The 16,625-nt window shown below is 45.6% G+C and overlaps 1 long non-coding RNA gene across 1 annotated transcript; it reads left to right on the top strand.

Annotated features, from left to right (window-relative positions):
* Nucleotides 1-616: 616 nt before the first annotated feature.
* Nucleotides 617-15,617, top strand: LOC139048355 (uncharacterized). Its single transcript, XR_011507631.1, has 2 exons — nt 617-737; nt 15,180-15,617. It is a non-coding gene; the product is annotated as an uncharacterized lncRNA (long non-coding RNA).
* The last annotated feature ends 1,008 nt before the right edge of the window (nt 15,618-16,625 follow it).

The raw sequence follows: 16,625 nt of genomic DNA on the forward strand, positions 1-16,625 counted from the left end.
GACCGTGAGAAGAGTGCTTGTGTAACATCCGACGGTATTTGTCAATTCAAAAAGATGTCATTCGTTCTATGTAACGCTCCTGCCACTTTTTAACGCATGGTGGACTCCCTTCTTCGTGGTTTCAAATGGTCTACGTGCCTGTGCTACTTGGACGACGTTATATTATTGTCACGTTGTGGTAACGTTGAATAACACAGTAGCAATACTGTGAACGACAAAACTAACTTTTATTGGGCGAACCTGTGCCCACAAAACAAGCTGCACTTAGGGCACAATGATAGCGGCGAACACAGTCGGCGATTGTCGAAAATCTGATCATCGGTTCAAGCGCGTCCGCTTTTATACAGCAGTAGTCGAATGTTCCAGACTAATCGTTCGGACCCACGTGTCTTCCACAATGTTCTATACCATTCGCCTCACGCGATGAAATCAGATAACAGAAGGTTCCGCGACAACAGACAGCCGGGTAGGAGCATGGATAACTTTCCAGAAACTTCGGATACAAGCAGGCGCGTCCCGCGCTGTGCGATTACATTTGTTAGGCGGCGAAACTTGGTCGCCCGATAAAGATAAGTGCACGTGTCAGTATTCTCCCCAACGTTCGCTACGCACCTCTTGGCCCTCTCAGCAGTCCTGGATGTTTTTCGTTGAGCCGGTCTTCAATTTAACGCATCAAAGTGCCAATTCGGCCGTCGCCGGGCACCTCGTTGACGCGAATGGAATGCAGCCGGGTCCAGGTAAGATCCATGCTGTTACGCACTTTCCTGTTCCAAAGTGTGTCAAGGATGTGCGCAACTTCATCGGCCTTTGTTCGTACTTGCGCCGTTTCGTGAAAAAATGTCGCGGCCATAGCACGACCACTAATCAAGCTTTTGAAAAAAAGACGCCCCTTTCCAGTAAGGTGATAACGAGGCCTTTGCTTTCTCGCATGCAATCTACCTTCTAACAACTCGTCCCGTTCTGGCCCATTTCGATCCTTCTGCGCCTACCTGATGTACTGATGTACTGATGTCTGTACTGATGCCAGTGGTCACGGAATTGGCGCAGTACTGGCACACCGCCAGCGCGGCCATGACCGTGTTATCGCTTACGCCAGCAGGCTCCTCTCGTCCGCGGAGCGCAACTATTCCATCACTGAGCGTGAGTGTCTGGCCCTAGTTTGGACGGTTGCGGAGTTCCGCCCATACTGATATGGCCGACCCCTCTCCGTTGTCACATACCATCACGCGCTTTGCTGGTTAAGCTCACTGAAAGATCTTGCAGGAAGACTTGGTCGCTGGGCCTTACGCCTCCAAGAATATTCGTACTCTTTCACCTACAAATCTGGCCGACAACACAAGGACGCTGACTGCCTGTCTCGCTACCCGGTAGACGTGCCTGACGACGCCGACAATAATACCGCCAACAGCATTTTCTCTGTGTCTGCCTTCGCTAGCACCGCCGATGAGCAGTACCGAGACCTATCGCTGCGAGTACTCATCAAGCGTCTGCGCTCTACTCCTACCGACGCATTCGTTCGCCGATATGTCCTCCAGTGGGGCATTCTGTACCGAAGGAATTTCGTGCCTGAAGGCTCTGATGTTCTTGTCCTGCCAAAACATATACGACAGACTGCTCTTTGAGATGCATGACGCACCCACTTCAGGACATCTTGGGGTAACCCGCACGTACGACCACGTCCGCCGCCGCTTCTATTGGCCTGGTCTCGCGGGCTCCGTCCGACGCTCTGTTGCTGCCTGTGATCGCTGCCAGCGTCGGCAAACACCTCACGTGCTACCTGCCGGTAATCTCTAGCAGACCACCGTCCCTGTGGAACCGTTCTTTCGTGTTGGATTAGACCTCCTCGGTCCCTTTGCCACGTCATCCTCTGGGAACAAATTGGTAGCCGTCGCAACTGATTACGCCACCCGATACGCTATCACGAGCGCTCCCCGTACCAGTTGTGCCACTTACGTCAACGACGTTCCCTTGCATCACATTATCTTACTTTACGGCGCCCCGCGACAGCTGCTTACTGACCGTGGTCGTAACTTCCTCTCGAGAGTTATTGCCAACATTGTGCGTTCCTGCTCTATTCAACACAAGCTGACTTCCTCATACCATCCTGATACCAATGGCCTGACAGAGCGGTTAAACCGTACTATTACCAATATGCTGTCCAAGTACGTTTCCAAGGACCACCATGACTGGGACATTGCCCATCCTTACGTCACATTTGCGTACAATTCTTCCCGGCGCGTGACAACCTGACTTTCTCCATTTTATTTACTGTACGGTCGCGAGCCGACCTTGCCCCTAGACAAAGCACTTCCTCCTGCTGCGATCTCAACAAGCGAGTATGCGCGCGATGCCATCGGCCTCGCGAACCATGCGCGCCAGCTTGCCCGTACTCAACTGACGGCCTCGCAAACTACTCAGCAGCGTACAACGCCCGCTCGTCACGTCGGACTTTCAGAGAAACTCCTTTTGTGATATACAGGGCCCTACCGCGTGCTGCGTCAGGTGACGCCTGAGACATACAAAATGGCTGCTGTGCGTGCAACCTCGTTCTCTACTCAGGTATCTAGTGATGCTGTGCACGTCAGTAGGCTCAAGGCCTACTACAATGCTTCCAAGTCCTGCGTTTAGTCGCTCTGGGGCGGCGCTCTTGCTGCCGGGGGTAGTGCTACGGAACAGTATTTGCGATGACAAAGAGGCGAGCAGGGTGAAGACGACGACGACGATTAGAGGCTAGCGCGAGCTGTTGCCTGTTGGCCAAGTGCGACGTATTGCCTTGTAAATATACTTGTATATAGCTTTTCGTCGGTGTCTTCCTAGGGAACAACATGTTCATCATCATGATCATCATCATCATCATCATCATCATCATCAGGCTATTTTATGTGCACTGGAGCTCAGAGACCTCTACCAGCGTTGTCCAGTTACCCCTGTCCTGCCCCAACCGATTCTAACCAATTCCCGCGAATTTCGTAATTTCATCGCCCCATGTAGTTTTCTGCCGCATCGTTGACTGCGCTTGCCTTCTCTTGGTAGCAATTGTGTAACCCTAATGGTCCACCGGTTATCTAACCTACGCATTAAATGACCACCCAAGCTCCATTTTTTACTTTTAGCGTTCATTAGAATATCGGCTATCCCCGTTTGTTCTCTGAACCAAACCACACAATTTCTGTCTCTCAAGGTTATGTCTAGCATTCTTTGTTCCAGCGCTGTTCGTGCGGTCCTTAACTTGTTCTCAAGCTTCTTTGTAAGTCTCCAAGTATCTGCCCCATAAGTAAGCACCGGTAAAATGCACTGATCATACACCTTCCCTTTCGGTGATAATGTTAATCTTCCAGTCAGGAGCTGACAATGTCGGCCGTATGTGATCCAGCCTATTATTATTCGTCTATGAATTTCCTTCTCATGATCAGGTCGCCAGTTTTCAAGCATTAGGTCTCCTCCATCTTTAAGTAGTCTGTTATTCCATCTTCTCCTGCCTCTTTTTCCCGTTTCATATCTTGCAAGGCCCTCCTCGCCTCATCGCCATTTGTAGGAGGAGTTTCTGTATCCTGGTCATTGCTGTTTCTTAATTGAGGTATCCTGACTCCTCTGACTACCGTACAGGTCATTATAAAATTATTCGGCCGCTTTTACTATATCTTCGAGATTGCTGATGATATAGCCTGCTTTTCTCTCTGTGCATACATCTTGATTTGTCCTATGCCAAGCATCCTTCTGACTAATTTCAGTCTGCGCCCAATTTTGCTACTTCATCAGTCTTTCTTGCATTATAATTTCAAATATCCTTTGTTTTCTGCTTGTTGATCAGTTTGGACTATTGCGCGAATTCTGTTTTATTTCTTGAGTTGGACACTTTCATTCGTTCTCTCTTCTTTAATAGTTCCTTTGTTACTTGGGAGAGCTTGCCTACTGGCTGCCTTGGTGCCTTGCCTCCCACTTCAATTGCTGCTTCAGAAGCCAGGCTAGTTACGGTTCCCTTCGACCGCTGTGTCATCGTCATCGCCCTAAGTTCTAAGGCTGGATGCTTGTTTGCAAGTACCAGCCTGAATTGGTTTGCTTTTACTGCGTCCAGGTTGGCCTGTTTCTCCCTGACCAATTTTTTCATTTATTTCTTTAAATTCAGGTGAATTCTAGGCCTCATAAACCTCTAATCACTGCACTTTACTCCATCTAACACTTCAACATTCTGCAATATGCTTGGATAGGCAGAATGTATGAAATCTATTTTGTTTGCTGTGTCACCATTAGGCCTTTTCCAGGTCCACGTTCTGTTGCTACGCTTCCTGGAGAAGGTGCTCATTGTGCGCAGCTTATTTCTTCCGCAACTTGTACCACCATCTCTTTTTAAGCGTTCCTACAATCGGCTTTGTAGTTGCCAATCCCTTGCTCATCAGCTGGCTTTCCCCCTACTTTTGCATTGAAGCCGCCATTTGCTACAACATACTGTGTTTGCAGATTTCTCATCACTAATTTACCATCTTCATCAAACCGACCTACTTCATCATCATCATTACTGGCTGTTGGAGCGTAGCTTTCGCACAACCCTTATACCTCCTATTAAGTTCGATTACTACTGCTACCCTCTCATTACCACTGTACAATTTGTCAATGATGTCCAGTAGGTCCTTATGGATTAGGAATTCTTCCCCGTATTGCTCCTTATCTGGGATACCTCTATAGCCGAAGACATTGCCGTTAGTTAGCAACGTATAAGCCTCACCAGTTATTCTAACCTCACTAAGCAGAAGTACATCTTGCCGGGCTTGTCCGTTCATATTGCTAAGTAGACCATTAATATGATCGCTATGGCGCAAACAAGGGAGGATGGAAGGGAACAAGGGGAGTAGAGCTTGTTGCTGGGCGAGTTGGTTGGGATCTTATGAATACATTGTAAGGAAGATTACGACACGACAGATTGAGCGCTGAACTTCAATTGATTTTATTCTTAGAGCGGGGCAGGGAGAATGAACAAATGCCCATGCGTACATCTGTGTTGCCTAGAGCGATTACAGTGACGTTTTCAACATTTTCAACTCCTTTACAAACAGAAAAACAGACGTGTGACTAATACAACTCGTGCCTCTTACTTTTATGTGATATTCTTCGAAAAGTTCTCTTGCTAACGCATCACCACTCCTGCCAAGTATCTTTATCTCAAGCAGTAGTGGCTGGCATGTTCCTTCCAGGCAAACTTGCGCATTGCGCATGTGAATTGCAGCGCTTAGGCAAATGTACTCCATCTTTGCCTTAGGGTGGCAGCTTGTGTTCCCGCGCACGCTCATTTTCACATCGACCAGTATGGCGGACTTATTAGCGTCTTACCGCACACTCTAAAAACAAGGGAGGGTATCGCAGGAGTGAAGCGGCCGATTTACTCTTCAAAGCGTTCTTTTACTCTCCCAAAATGTCGAATGGAGTGACGTGCATTGTTTACTCCGTCACCAACGAGAGAGTGAAATGTGCTGTTAACTCTGCCCTTCAGAGAGAGAGAGTACAATGCCCGTTCTTCTATTGCGGTAATAGAGAACAAAAGGTTTTAATTTTAATTAATTATGGGGTTTATGCGCCAAAACCACTTTCTGATTATGAGGCACGTCGTTGTGGAGGACTCCGGAAATTTCGACCACCTGGGGTTTCTTAAAGTGACCTAAATCTAAGTACACGTGTCTTTTCGCCTTTCGCCCCCATCAATATGCGTCCGCCGTGGCCGGGATTCAATCCCACGACCGCGTGCTCAGCAGCCCAACAGCATAGCCCCTGAGCAACCATGGCAGGTGGAAAACAAAACGCAGCGTAATCTTCTGCTTCAACTGTAAGAGGCTGGCCCCGAACTTGCCGATCTATCACTCACGCACGCTGAGCAAAGAACACACCGTTTTGCTTCTAAGAGAACAGGTAGCCACAGTTCAAAGGAACGCGTAGCGAGCGCTCTACGTTGAGGCAACGGTGAGGGACCAAACGGTGAGGGAACAAACGCGAGTTAATGACATCTTAGTTTAAATCAAGAAAAAGAAATGGGCATGGGCAGGACATGTAATGAGGCGGGAAGATAACCGATGGTCATTAAGGGTTACGGACTGGATCCCAAGGGAAGGGAAGCGTAGCAGGGGGCGGCAGAAAGTTAGGTGGGCGGATGAGATTAAGACGTTTGCAGGCACGGCATGGCCACAATTAGTACATGACCGGGGTTGTTGGAGAAGTATGGGAGAGGCCTTTGCCCTGCAGTGGGCGTAACCATGATGATGATGATGATACTGCTGCTGCTGCTGATGATGATGATGATGCTCCACCACGCGCGCGATCAACATCGCGGAACAGCACAGCAGCGCAGAAAGGTGATCCATCCAGCGAGCTGCAACGAAGGGCATTCAAGGGAGATCGTGTGTCAGCCATCTCACGTTGCCGCGAAAACACGACAGTACTTCGTCATTCGTTGGATATAACAACAAATCCTCCACGGTAATTGAATTCTAACTTAGGTGCACATTCTGCGTATGACATGCTATCGCCAGGAAGTCGTCGCTGCGCTTGGCCGACACGATTGACAATGGAATAGGCAAGCGCTCTGTGTCTCTCGATGTCAATCTAAAAAGGCAGTTGTCGCGATAACTGCATGTGATTATATTACTTGCCGCTGTCCATAAGAGCTTTGAAATTCGCAAACGCGGTCACGACCATATTATGTTCAGTAAGACGTCAGGCGAGAGGATGCTTAAAATGGTTTGTTCACCAGCCCGTCATTCTGAATCTATGCGGAGCGTGTGTTTCAATGTTTGGATTTATTCAGTTTATCAGGCTACTTTGTGCGGAATGCTGTTGAAATAAGGAGTCACATAACAGAAGGCGTCATGGTGCTGGCGGCATGCTTTCGCAATAAGTAAGCCGAGAGCCTGATGGTGTCTCATAGAGAGGTAACCTGCCACCACTGAAGTTACGTGCAGCACCAGTGCTAGTTACGATGATTGCCACAGGTATTCAACTGCGTGCTGCAAGGGGTCAGTTGGGCGCGTTATCTTGACGTAACTGAAAACGCTGAGGAATCGATGTTTTATCCTGAATAAAGTATAAACCCCATATGAGCGATCTTGCGGGCGACAGCAACAAGCGATGCGATGGAGATGGCTCTCGCGTTCGCTCGTGGCCTATATTCGTACTCTGTGCGAGCGACAATATTGAGCGACGCCTCCCCGGCGTTGCCGGTGTGAGAGCTGCAAACACGTTTCGAAACTAGCGTGGCGCGTGCTTTAGTAATTTAAGTTGATGTATTTTCCTGTAAAAAGTAGCATAAAATATTTCGGAAGATCTTGCAGCAGTTTCTTATCCTTGCACGTATAAAAATGCAATCGTCTTTTCGTTGCAAGCCACAATCGGAAGAATTTGAGCGATGTACATCCAGTTCCGGCTCCGCGCTATTGGCTAGTCGCTCATAGAACTTCCGGGAGATAAGCAATGATTTCTAGATTTCCAGAACCGAGCGATCTGTTCAAGTGATGGCCCGTTTTGTCGCTCGAAGCCGTCGCTCGTCGCCGTCACGCACTAGATCGCTCTCATGCTGTTTAGCACTAAGACTGATCTGATTTTGTTCATCTATTGAAATAGTGTGATTATATGTCTGATTTTAGGTCTCCTGTTGCGGTTTTCGAGCACGGTGCAAACATCAAATGGTGCTTATGTCTACGAACTCGGTGAATAGCCAAGCAGCGAGTTATGCATCGGCATCGAATATAACCGCTGCTGTGTGGAATTACAATTGCAGGGGCGCTTTGCATATGCTTATTGTTTTGGACATGCCTGTGCATTTTCTAATATGAGCTGGCTTTTTAGAGTTACGATATATGAACAGCTGAATCACCCTTCGTCTGGGGGTTACAAGCGTAATGTGTGCATCTTGATACTGCATGGCAGCTCAAAATGTGTTTATCGCTTTTATATTTTTAGTAGAGAAATAAAGCATCAAAATAAAATGTTGCTTTAATTCCGTGTTATCAGTCGTCTGTGGTGCACGAAGCAACGAGTTGGTCTATTAAACTAATAACTGCGGTCTAACTGCAACCATTACATGCCTTCAAGAATGTAAAATACTAGATTTCAAACTGCAGCAGTAGTCGAGTCTGTGAAAAAAAAACTCCATTGCGCACCTCATAAGTGAAAATAAGTTCATGCCTTTTAGTAAGCTTGGATGCAGGGCGTAGTGAACTTTGTTGTTATTATTGAAATGTGGGTAAGCTTGCTTTAACAAGCCTTGTTGCCCTTACTTTTAGGCACATCCACTCATATCTATTGAACTGGAGGACCATGTTTTCATCCCTACTGAGCTGAATGTTTGCAGATATGATCCTCAAATTATGACTTCAGCAGGGGCACAAACAGATCTGGTGCTGGGGGCACATTGGGTATGTGCTTAGGATGTGTCACAAGTGGTGTTTGCGATACACTAGACTAATAACAGACTTATGACATCTCACAATGACCAATATTCTTTTTATTAACAGGAGTATTTTAACATTGGTACCGAACGAGAATGAACTGTCGGTTATTTCTTTTTTGTTTAAACCTAAAAATTGAAGTTAGTTTAGCGGTTCACTGTTGCAGTCATCTAGATGCTTCTTATGCATTTCAGTAGAAAGACTAAGAGGCTTTCGTTTAGTGCCATAACCTCGACTGTCTTGTTGTTTTGCACCATGTCCTTGTGTTGAATTTTGCACACGGTATTTTTCACGCACCCACTTTATATAATGCAAGAAGGCAGCTGCAAGGACACAAGGATGTCAAAGAGCCAGCCCAGCGTGACTGTGGAGTGGAACGCACGCCAAAGAATCAAGATACATTGCCATAGAGGAAAGCTAGAATGTGGGTATATTGGGTGTACCCTTTGACTAAATTTCAACAAAATCAAAATACAGTATCCCACGCCAAGATGTATATTCTCACGTACTCCAGGCAGTCATCTTAACACAGTATATTTATGTAACGTCTCTGATGGGAAAGTCAAATTCAAGTATGCTTTGTGGAGACAAACACATAGGAACAAGTGTCATTGAGAAGTTAGAAATGTGTTTTAAAAAAGTTGGTTAGTTGTGAGAAGTGACTGCTTTTTGTCTTGCCTCTCAACAGATATATGCATGTGATAAAAAAATAGTGGCACAATGAAATTGCATATTTGCTTAGCGTAATGATACATATTTGCAATAAGCCTGGTGCCTGTGTTCACTATAAAAAGCAACAGCTCATGCTTGGTTAGGTGCTTACATACATTTAACATTTAACAGTTTAAATAGCTCACATTTAATAAGGGTGCAGATACAAACCACTGTGATTCTGTATCTTAAATGCTGACATCAAGCAGGCAGATTTTCAGGTCTTCCTTTTTATCTACATTTTACACTTAATTTTAGAATTATGCCTTCCTTTTAGGTTCCAGAAAGGGGGAAGGGAATCCCATGTTTAAGAAGTCATTATGGTTTATGTGCATGCTCATGAAACCAGTTTATCAGAAACACTCGTACCTCCCGAAGTGAATGCAAGGAGCAATTAAGGCCTTTGACTGTGTACACTGTGCTGCACACCTTATGTCTTAGAAGCCAGAGAGTCACCTGTAATTGAAAATTATTCGAAAAATGTAAAATTGTGGTTTCTCCAAACTACTTGCCAACGAAATATGCTAGTAGAGGTAGAGATGAGTTCAATGCAAAGAACTGGGATCACTGAGTAGAACACTTGTTCATCAATTGGCAGATGTGACCATATAGTGTTAAGCAAAAGCCTGTTAGTTTTTTGGCTTCTGTAGACATAATTCTTTTAGACTTAAGATAGAGTGCACAGTGAGGTGATGTATTATACTTCCTAGACACATATGTACTTATTTTGAGGCGAATATTCTGTAAGTGTGATCATTTTCCTTACTTTAGCGCATCTTAACCACTTCAGTAGGAAAAAATCTTCGGCTTCAGGTACTTCGTTCATTGTGCAAGTATATGCATAGTCGCATCAAAATCTACGTGCATGCAAGGGATATGTGAAACCAGATGGCCCCATTCGCAGTTTATGTTTTCCTTCTTTGTCTTTTTCGTGCACTTCCCTGCCTTTACTTATGCTTATGTCACCTTTGATGCTTCATAGTCATCACACCTTATTTTTGGTTCACATCTGAAGCCATGCTGCACTTCAGTTAGATTGCATATTCAACGAATCACAATAATTTAGCATGTAATTATGGAAGTTACTCCTCAGAACTATAGCATTCTTGCCTTTATGGAAATGAAAAGCAACCATATATGACAAGAAATTTGATGAACAAGATTTTAATGCCAATGCTGCTCGCAGTTTTATACTTATTTGCTAGACACTACATAATATTGTAAATTTATTTTATTTATTCGTGAGAAAGCTTAATGAACGAATTCCAACAGCACCAGGAAATTACTTTCGTCATGAGGCCAACCGAACAGGAAATATAATACACCTCTTTACTGATTTGAGACCAGGCAGGATATTGCTGCAGTACCACGACCATACACACTTAGAAACAATGGCTTGCAGCCCATACGCGAATGACATTACGCGAAATATGAGCAAAGCTAGCTAGACCTGTGCCCTCACATAATAATATCGAAGGTGTCTTACCTCGGTCGCTCGTGCGCGGCATATTATCGTACTCCTTGCACAACAACGTCCTTTACAGGAAAAACTGCGGAAGTGGTCCAAATACGCACCTCCTTGTCGTGCCGTCGGCGCTTCGCCAAGACATTTTGCAAGCCTGCCAGGATGAGCCATGTGCGGAACACCTGGAATCCGCTAAGACATTAGCAAGGATACGCCAGAAGTAGTACTGGCCCCTGCTTTTTTCTTCGGTGCAACGGTACGTCAAGACGTGCCGTGGTTGTCAGCGCCGCAAGAAGCCACCAGGTAAACCAGCTGGCTTTCTTGACCCTGTAGACCCTCCTCAAGCACTGTTCCAACAAATATTAATGGATCTACTTGGGTCTTCCCAGTGGCCTCTTCGCGCAACAAATGAATAGTCATCGCTGCCGACTACTTACCTGGTACCCCGAAACCGAAGCTATTCCGCAAGCAAACTCGTATAAAGTGGCCAAGTTCTTTGTAGGCCACATCGTCCTACGACATGGTGCACCATCTGTTTTCATCACCGACCGCGGTGCAGCATTTACAGCCGAACTTATGGAGGACGTTCTCCAGCTGACGCATTGCTCTCACCGCAAGAGCACTGCGTATCACCCTTAAACCAAAGGATTAACTGAACGCCTGAACAGAACGCAGGCTGATGTGCTCTCCATGCATATCGACGTAGAGCACACGACGTTGGATAATATTTTACACTATGTAACCTTCGCGTACAACACCACTGTTAAGGAGACTACACAGTTTACGCCGTCCGAACTTGTATACGGGCGCCACGTTATGTCAACACTTGACGCCATGCTACCTCTGGTTGATAATAGCCCGCCCAGCGAACACGCGGTAGAATTCGTAAAAAGAGCAGAAGAAGCACGCCAGCTTGCTCGGCATCGTATCCAGAGCCAATAGCATAACGACACGCTTCGCTACAACCAGGGTCGACGCGACGTACATTAGAATACCGGCACCTTCGTGTGAGTCTGGACGCCCATCCGTCGCCGTGGACTCTCGGAAAAGTTGCTCGGCCGCTATGTTGGTCCCTACAAGGTTACACGCCGCCGCAGTGACGTGACCTACGAAGTCACCCTTGCAGTTCTGACCCCAGTTAGCTCCGTCGTCGTCTTCGCACGGACGTTGTTCGTGTAGTGCGCATGAAACCCTACTATGCGCGTACGTGAACGCCGACATGCACCTGAGGAGCTCCATTTCTTGTTGCCGCAACAAATTTTTGACGCGACCGAGACGCTCGCTTTTCGCATGGGGGAAAGGGGGGCCAATTAACCAAATGATGTGGGGCTTCCCCACCGCGGGACGGCCCGCGCAAACGTCGGCGCCATGAAAGACGATGAAGTGCGTGAGCTGCACGTTCTTCTCCTGGCCCGCCATTGAACAGAAGCGCCTATTTTCCAAGACTCCGTCTTCAATCTATGTTACAATATAAAATACATCTCCAAATGCACTGTACTCTCACTCAGGAACATCGAATGCTGTAGAGGACGTTATAAAATGCACAGCTGACTTAGAATATGGCACAGAAAATGTTTCTTGCACAATTTTTCTACATTACCAGCCCCATGCTTAGCAGCTCATCTGGTAGCCTCTGCCATATAAGTCTATGCGTTTCCTGCCAGAAATTGGTTTGCTGGTCAGTAATACGGTGCATAGCTTTCTTCGACCATAGTGTCAATACTTTGTGAGTTTGTACACATTTGTTCTATGTTTACCTTTCAACAATTGTATACTTTATTTTTCAAAAGAAAGAGCAAATTGAAATTAAAGGATATTTCTACACTGTAATACTGATGAAACTTTAAAGAATATACTTGTGTTTTATTACAAGATCTGTTCTAAAGTTCATGGGCATCGTTGTAATCTGATTTTACGTGTTTGTGAGTGTTTCTCAAATTATTGTTCAGTTTGTCTTGTAACTAATGAATAAACGTTTTGTCCTTTTAACAGAGAAAGTGTTTTATTTGAGTGACTCGGCGACGGCAGATTACATCCCATTCGCCAAGCATAAGTGCAGAAGCTGCATATGAAGTAATAAAATATTCCCCACATGGTAAATATTGAGAATCACTTCAATGGTGACCATGGACCTCAATCGTGCTTTGAAACTATTTCTCTGTTCTGAGAATACTGTTCTGAACTCTGTTCTGAAGGAATACCAGCATTCTGTTTGGGGGAGTAGAAACACTCGCCTTGGAGGTGTAGATGTGCTCGGTTTGGAGGGGTAGAAGCACTCGGCCTGTGAGAGTGCTATTACCCCTGTAGGGATAGTGTTAGAACTTCCGTGTAGAGAGAGTGTTAACACTCTGCGGAAGGCTACTAACACTCCCTTGTGGTGGAGTAAAAAAAACTCTGTCAGGAGGAGTTGACCTACCCTCTCTCAAATAGGGCCCATCTACTACTGAAAAGAGAGTGAAATGTGGGACAAGCAGATGCTCCCTCAAAGAGAAAGCCCGGAACTCTCTTTGTTTTTAGAGTGCAAGACAGCGGAAGCTCATACACGATTGCGGTAGCACATTCTGTGTACGACTTGGCATGTACTTTAACAAAGCAGATACCTTGCTCCAATTAGAAAGAATGCAAGGACGCAGCTGGGCGAGCTTGCGGGGCGCAGAGAACACGACTGGCACCCCATGTCTGTCTGCAACCTTCTTTAGTTTGTGGGTTACACGGTGCATATAAGTTAAGACCTCCGGTCTCACTTTTCTCTGCGCTTGCTCAGCCCTTCTCTTGCGTTCGTCGCTCTTGAATTGCTGGAGGAGCGACTCCGTAACGGCAATAATGAGCGCGTGGGGAAACCCAGCGGAACAATAGTCGGATGAATTCATTCATAAAGCCTGCCTGCATTGCGTGAGAGCAAGAGCGTAAAAGAGACGATTCCAGGAAATGTTTATCAATGGCTCGCTGAACTGCCTTGGAATGTGCCGGTTCATATGGCAGTAATTCCTTTCTTTTCCGAGGTGAATAAAGCCAGCTGTGTGTCCCGTATGCAAGGTGATGTTAAGATCTAAAAATTGCAAGGAATTGCAAGAAGGCACTTCGCGACTAAAACCAGTTCCTTCCCGAGACGGCAAAAGGCCACTAAAATTTTGTCAACAATGAGTTGATATTAGGCATGCAAAAGTCTGGCGAGTCTGGCCGAAATATGTCGGCCAGACTGGGCGATACGTAATTGAGCGTACACGGGAACACAAGCTGTCACTGAAAGGTAAAGACGGACTACATTTGCCTAAGAACTGCAATTCATATCCGTGTGACCCATCACTGGACAAGCTACGGATTCTTGGAAGAAGCAGAAACACCACTGCACGTGAATTGTTAGAGGCATTTCATATTAAAGCGCGGTGTTTGTCTTGTATTATCGACACGTCAGTTTTACTTTTGCACGAAGAAAGAAGGTTTATTGATAGCCTGCTGTCATTAGCCTGTTACGCCATTGAAGCTATTTGGTATTCTGCACATCCACCTGCGTGTGTATATTGCATGTGATACAATAGAGAATAAACAGTCGAAGGTTAGTGCCCCCCTTGTTCCCTTCCCTCCTTCCTTGTTTGCGCCATAGCGATCATATTTATCGTCTTCTCAGTAGTAGCCGCGCTAAGGCTAGTCATATTCCAAACAATGCCTCAAAGTTCCTCAAAGAGTCCTGCTAAGCTAGCCTCACTCGAGAGAGTCCGGGTGTTAAACGTTGCAGGGTCAGTTTCTATTGTAAAAAAAATGTGTTAGAAGGCGCTTCAACCTCCAGTTGAAGTGAAGGAAACAGAAATACTTGGTGGAGTCAATGCGCACGGCACTCGTAATGGCACACTTCGCGTGGGAAGAGTAGCATGAGTGTAGGCCTCATAAGTGTTTTGATGGCACTATCTCCCGGAACCACTTTGCAACGTACTGTGTCAAGGAAATTGGGCGAGAATGTACAGGTGAACTTTGATTTCCACTTTTATGTGCTGGCACAACATTCGCTGTCTGTCAGTCAGCAGCTCACCTTGCACTAGTTAACGACTGCCAAAATATGTAGAATAAAATTATGCCCCTCGAGACTTATGTACTATTCTTCAAAAAATGTGCACCTAATATTGTTAATACCAGAAGAAGACATTTAAAGGTTCTCTATGATTTTAGAACTAGCTTGGACTGTAATCAATATCAATGGGTGCCATGTAAGAGTAAATTTTATAGAGAATCTGAGGAATACGGTCATCTTCACTAGTAAAGATAGACCAAAGAATGAGTTAAAAACATGGATAATCACTGTCGGGGAGAGGAGCGTCATTTTCATCAAGCAAGGAAATGCAATTACTGTCGCGATAAGTACTTATTAATTTCCAGAACGTCTTCGGATTAGCCTTAGCGAGTGATGGTATATCTTGAGACAAATAGCTCTCTTTGGCAACACCATTATCATAAGAGTATGTCTTCAGGAATTATTTGAAGAAACTAACTCACATTGACCGTACGATTTCCTGTTGCGTCAGAATTTGAACGCTAGGTGGCAAGATATGTTTATGCGTGTTCGTGTTTCATTTGCGCAGACTGGCGCGCAAAAGAAGATCCATTAGGATGCCTCCTCGCAGTGAAACCAGCCGGGCCCTCGTACGCGCCGAGACCTCCCTCTGGTCCGGACGCTGGAACAACGTGCTGCTGCGCCCGTGCGGTGCACGACACAGGTCAATGCCCGACGCGCCCAAAGGAGGCGCTGCGCGAGCTTGCCGCAAGGGGACAGCGCCGACGAGTGCATGTTGTTCTTACAAATGCGTGCCGCAGTCATTTACATCGCCCTGTTCCTGTGTGTCTGCGCACACCACACCACACATGTTTACTTAGCATATGTTTACTGCAATTAGTTGTTCCACCAAAGCTACGAGCCTGACTTCGAGTACTATTCTACCATGCTGCTTTTGCATCCATTGCTTCGGAGGTATGGCGAATCGGTCATTTCTTGAAGTAAATAAATAAATTTATTGGTTGGGCAGGTTTGAACAGACGATTCCTTGCACATAAGCCCGACGCTTTAACTATCACACCACGGACGCTTTCCGCCACAACGGCATGCCTCATAGTCAGGTCGTAGTTCCCGTGCATAAAAACACGGATACTCCTTAAGATTGGTTAAACACGACATAATACGTAACAATGTGAGCCGATTCCAAAAGTTGTGCAGCTTATAATTGTATGCCAATGCCGAATATATTGCACTCTAAAATATGCGCCGATCCCCAAGATAGCGCAGTGAATACATTTAAGAGCTATACACTCATCCTACTCTACCCACGTGAAGCCCGCCACAATAGAGTATCGTCTGCATGGACTACGGCCAATTCTCACCGCCACAAATCACTCAGCAAGTCTGTCTTTTATTCACTTCAACTGGAGGTTGAAGCACCTTCCAACTCGTTCGTTTACAACAGCAGTTGAAAAAAATATGAAAAATTTGTTGTTTTTATGTTACCACAGATTCATGATGTGAAAATAGAAAGTACCGCGAAACCAGAAAAAAATAATTAGTGAGTCTCTCGAGATCTCTCTTAAGAGGTGAACGGCGAAAACATACTCTTCCTCGTCTAATCATTCGTCTCTTTCCCTTTGCCTCTTCTGTTTCTCATCTTTCATTTAGTCATTACTGCTCACTACTAAGCATTTTTAGTAATGCAAAAGGATACAAAGCTGGGCGAGAAGGTATGGTAACATGATCTTGGATTTTAGTGTGAAGTCTACCATCCGTGACACTTCGCGCCGCAATCCCAGATCATTTTAGTCATTTGTAATTAATTGTGGTCATTACAAGCTTTCGTTAGAAGTGTTGGTCATATCATAGTCATTAGCAGTCCTTACATGTCACTTTAGTCATTATTAGTATTTAATCGTCATTGTTGAGCACCTGTAGTCATATCTAATCAATCGCAGTTGTTAGAATTTGTCGTTAGACAAATTCTTTCTTCTGTAGTCATTACTACTCATGACAAGTCATTTCAGTCAAT

This window comes from Dermacentor albipictus, chromosome 8 (assembly GCF_038994185.2).
Source record: "Dermacentor albipictus isolate Rhodes 1998 colony chromosome 8, USDA_Dalb.pri_finalv2, whole genome shotgun sequence".
Lineage (NCBI taxonomy): Eukaryota > Metazoa > Arthropoda > Arachnida > Ixodida > Ixodidae > Dermacentor > Dermacentor albipictus.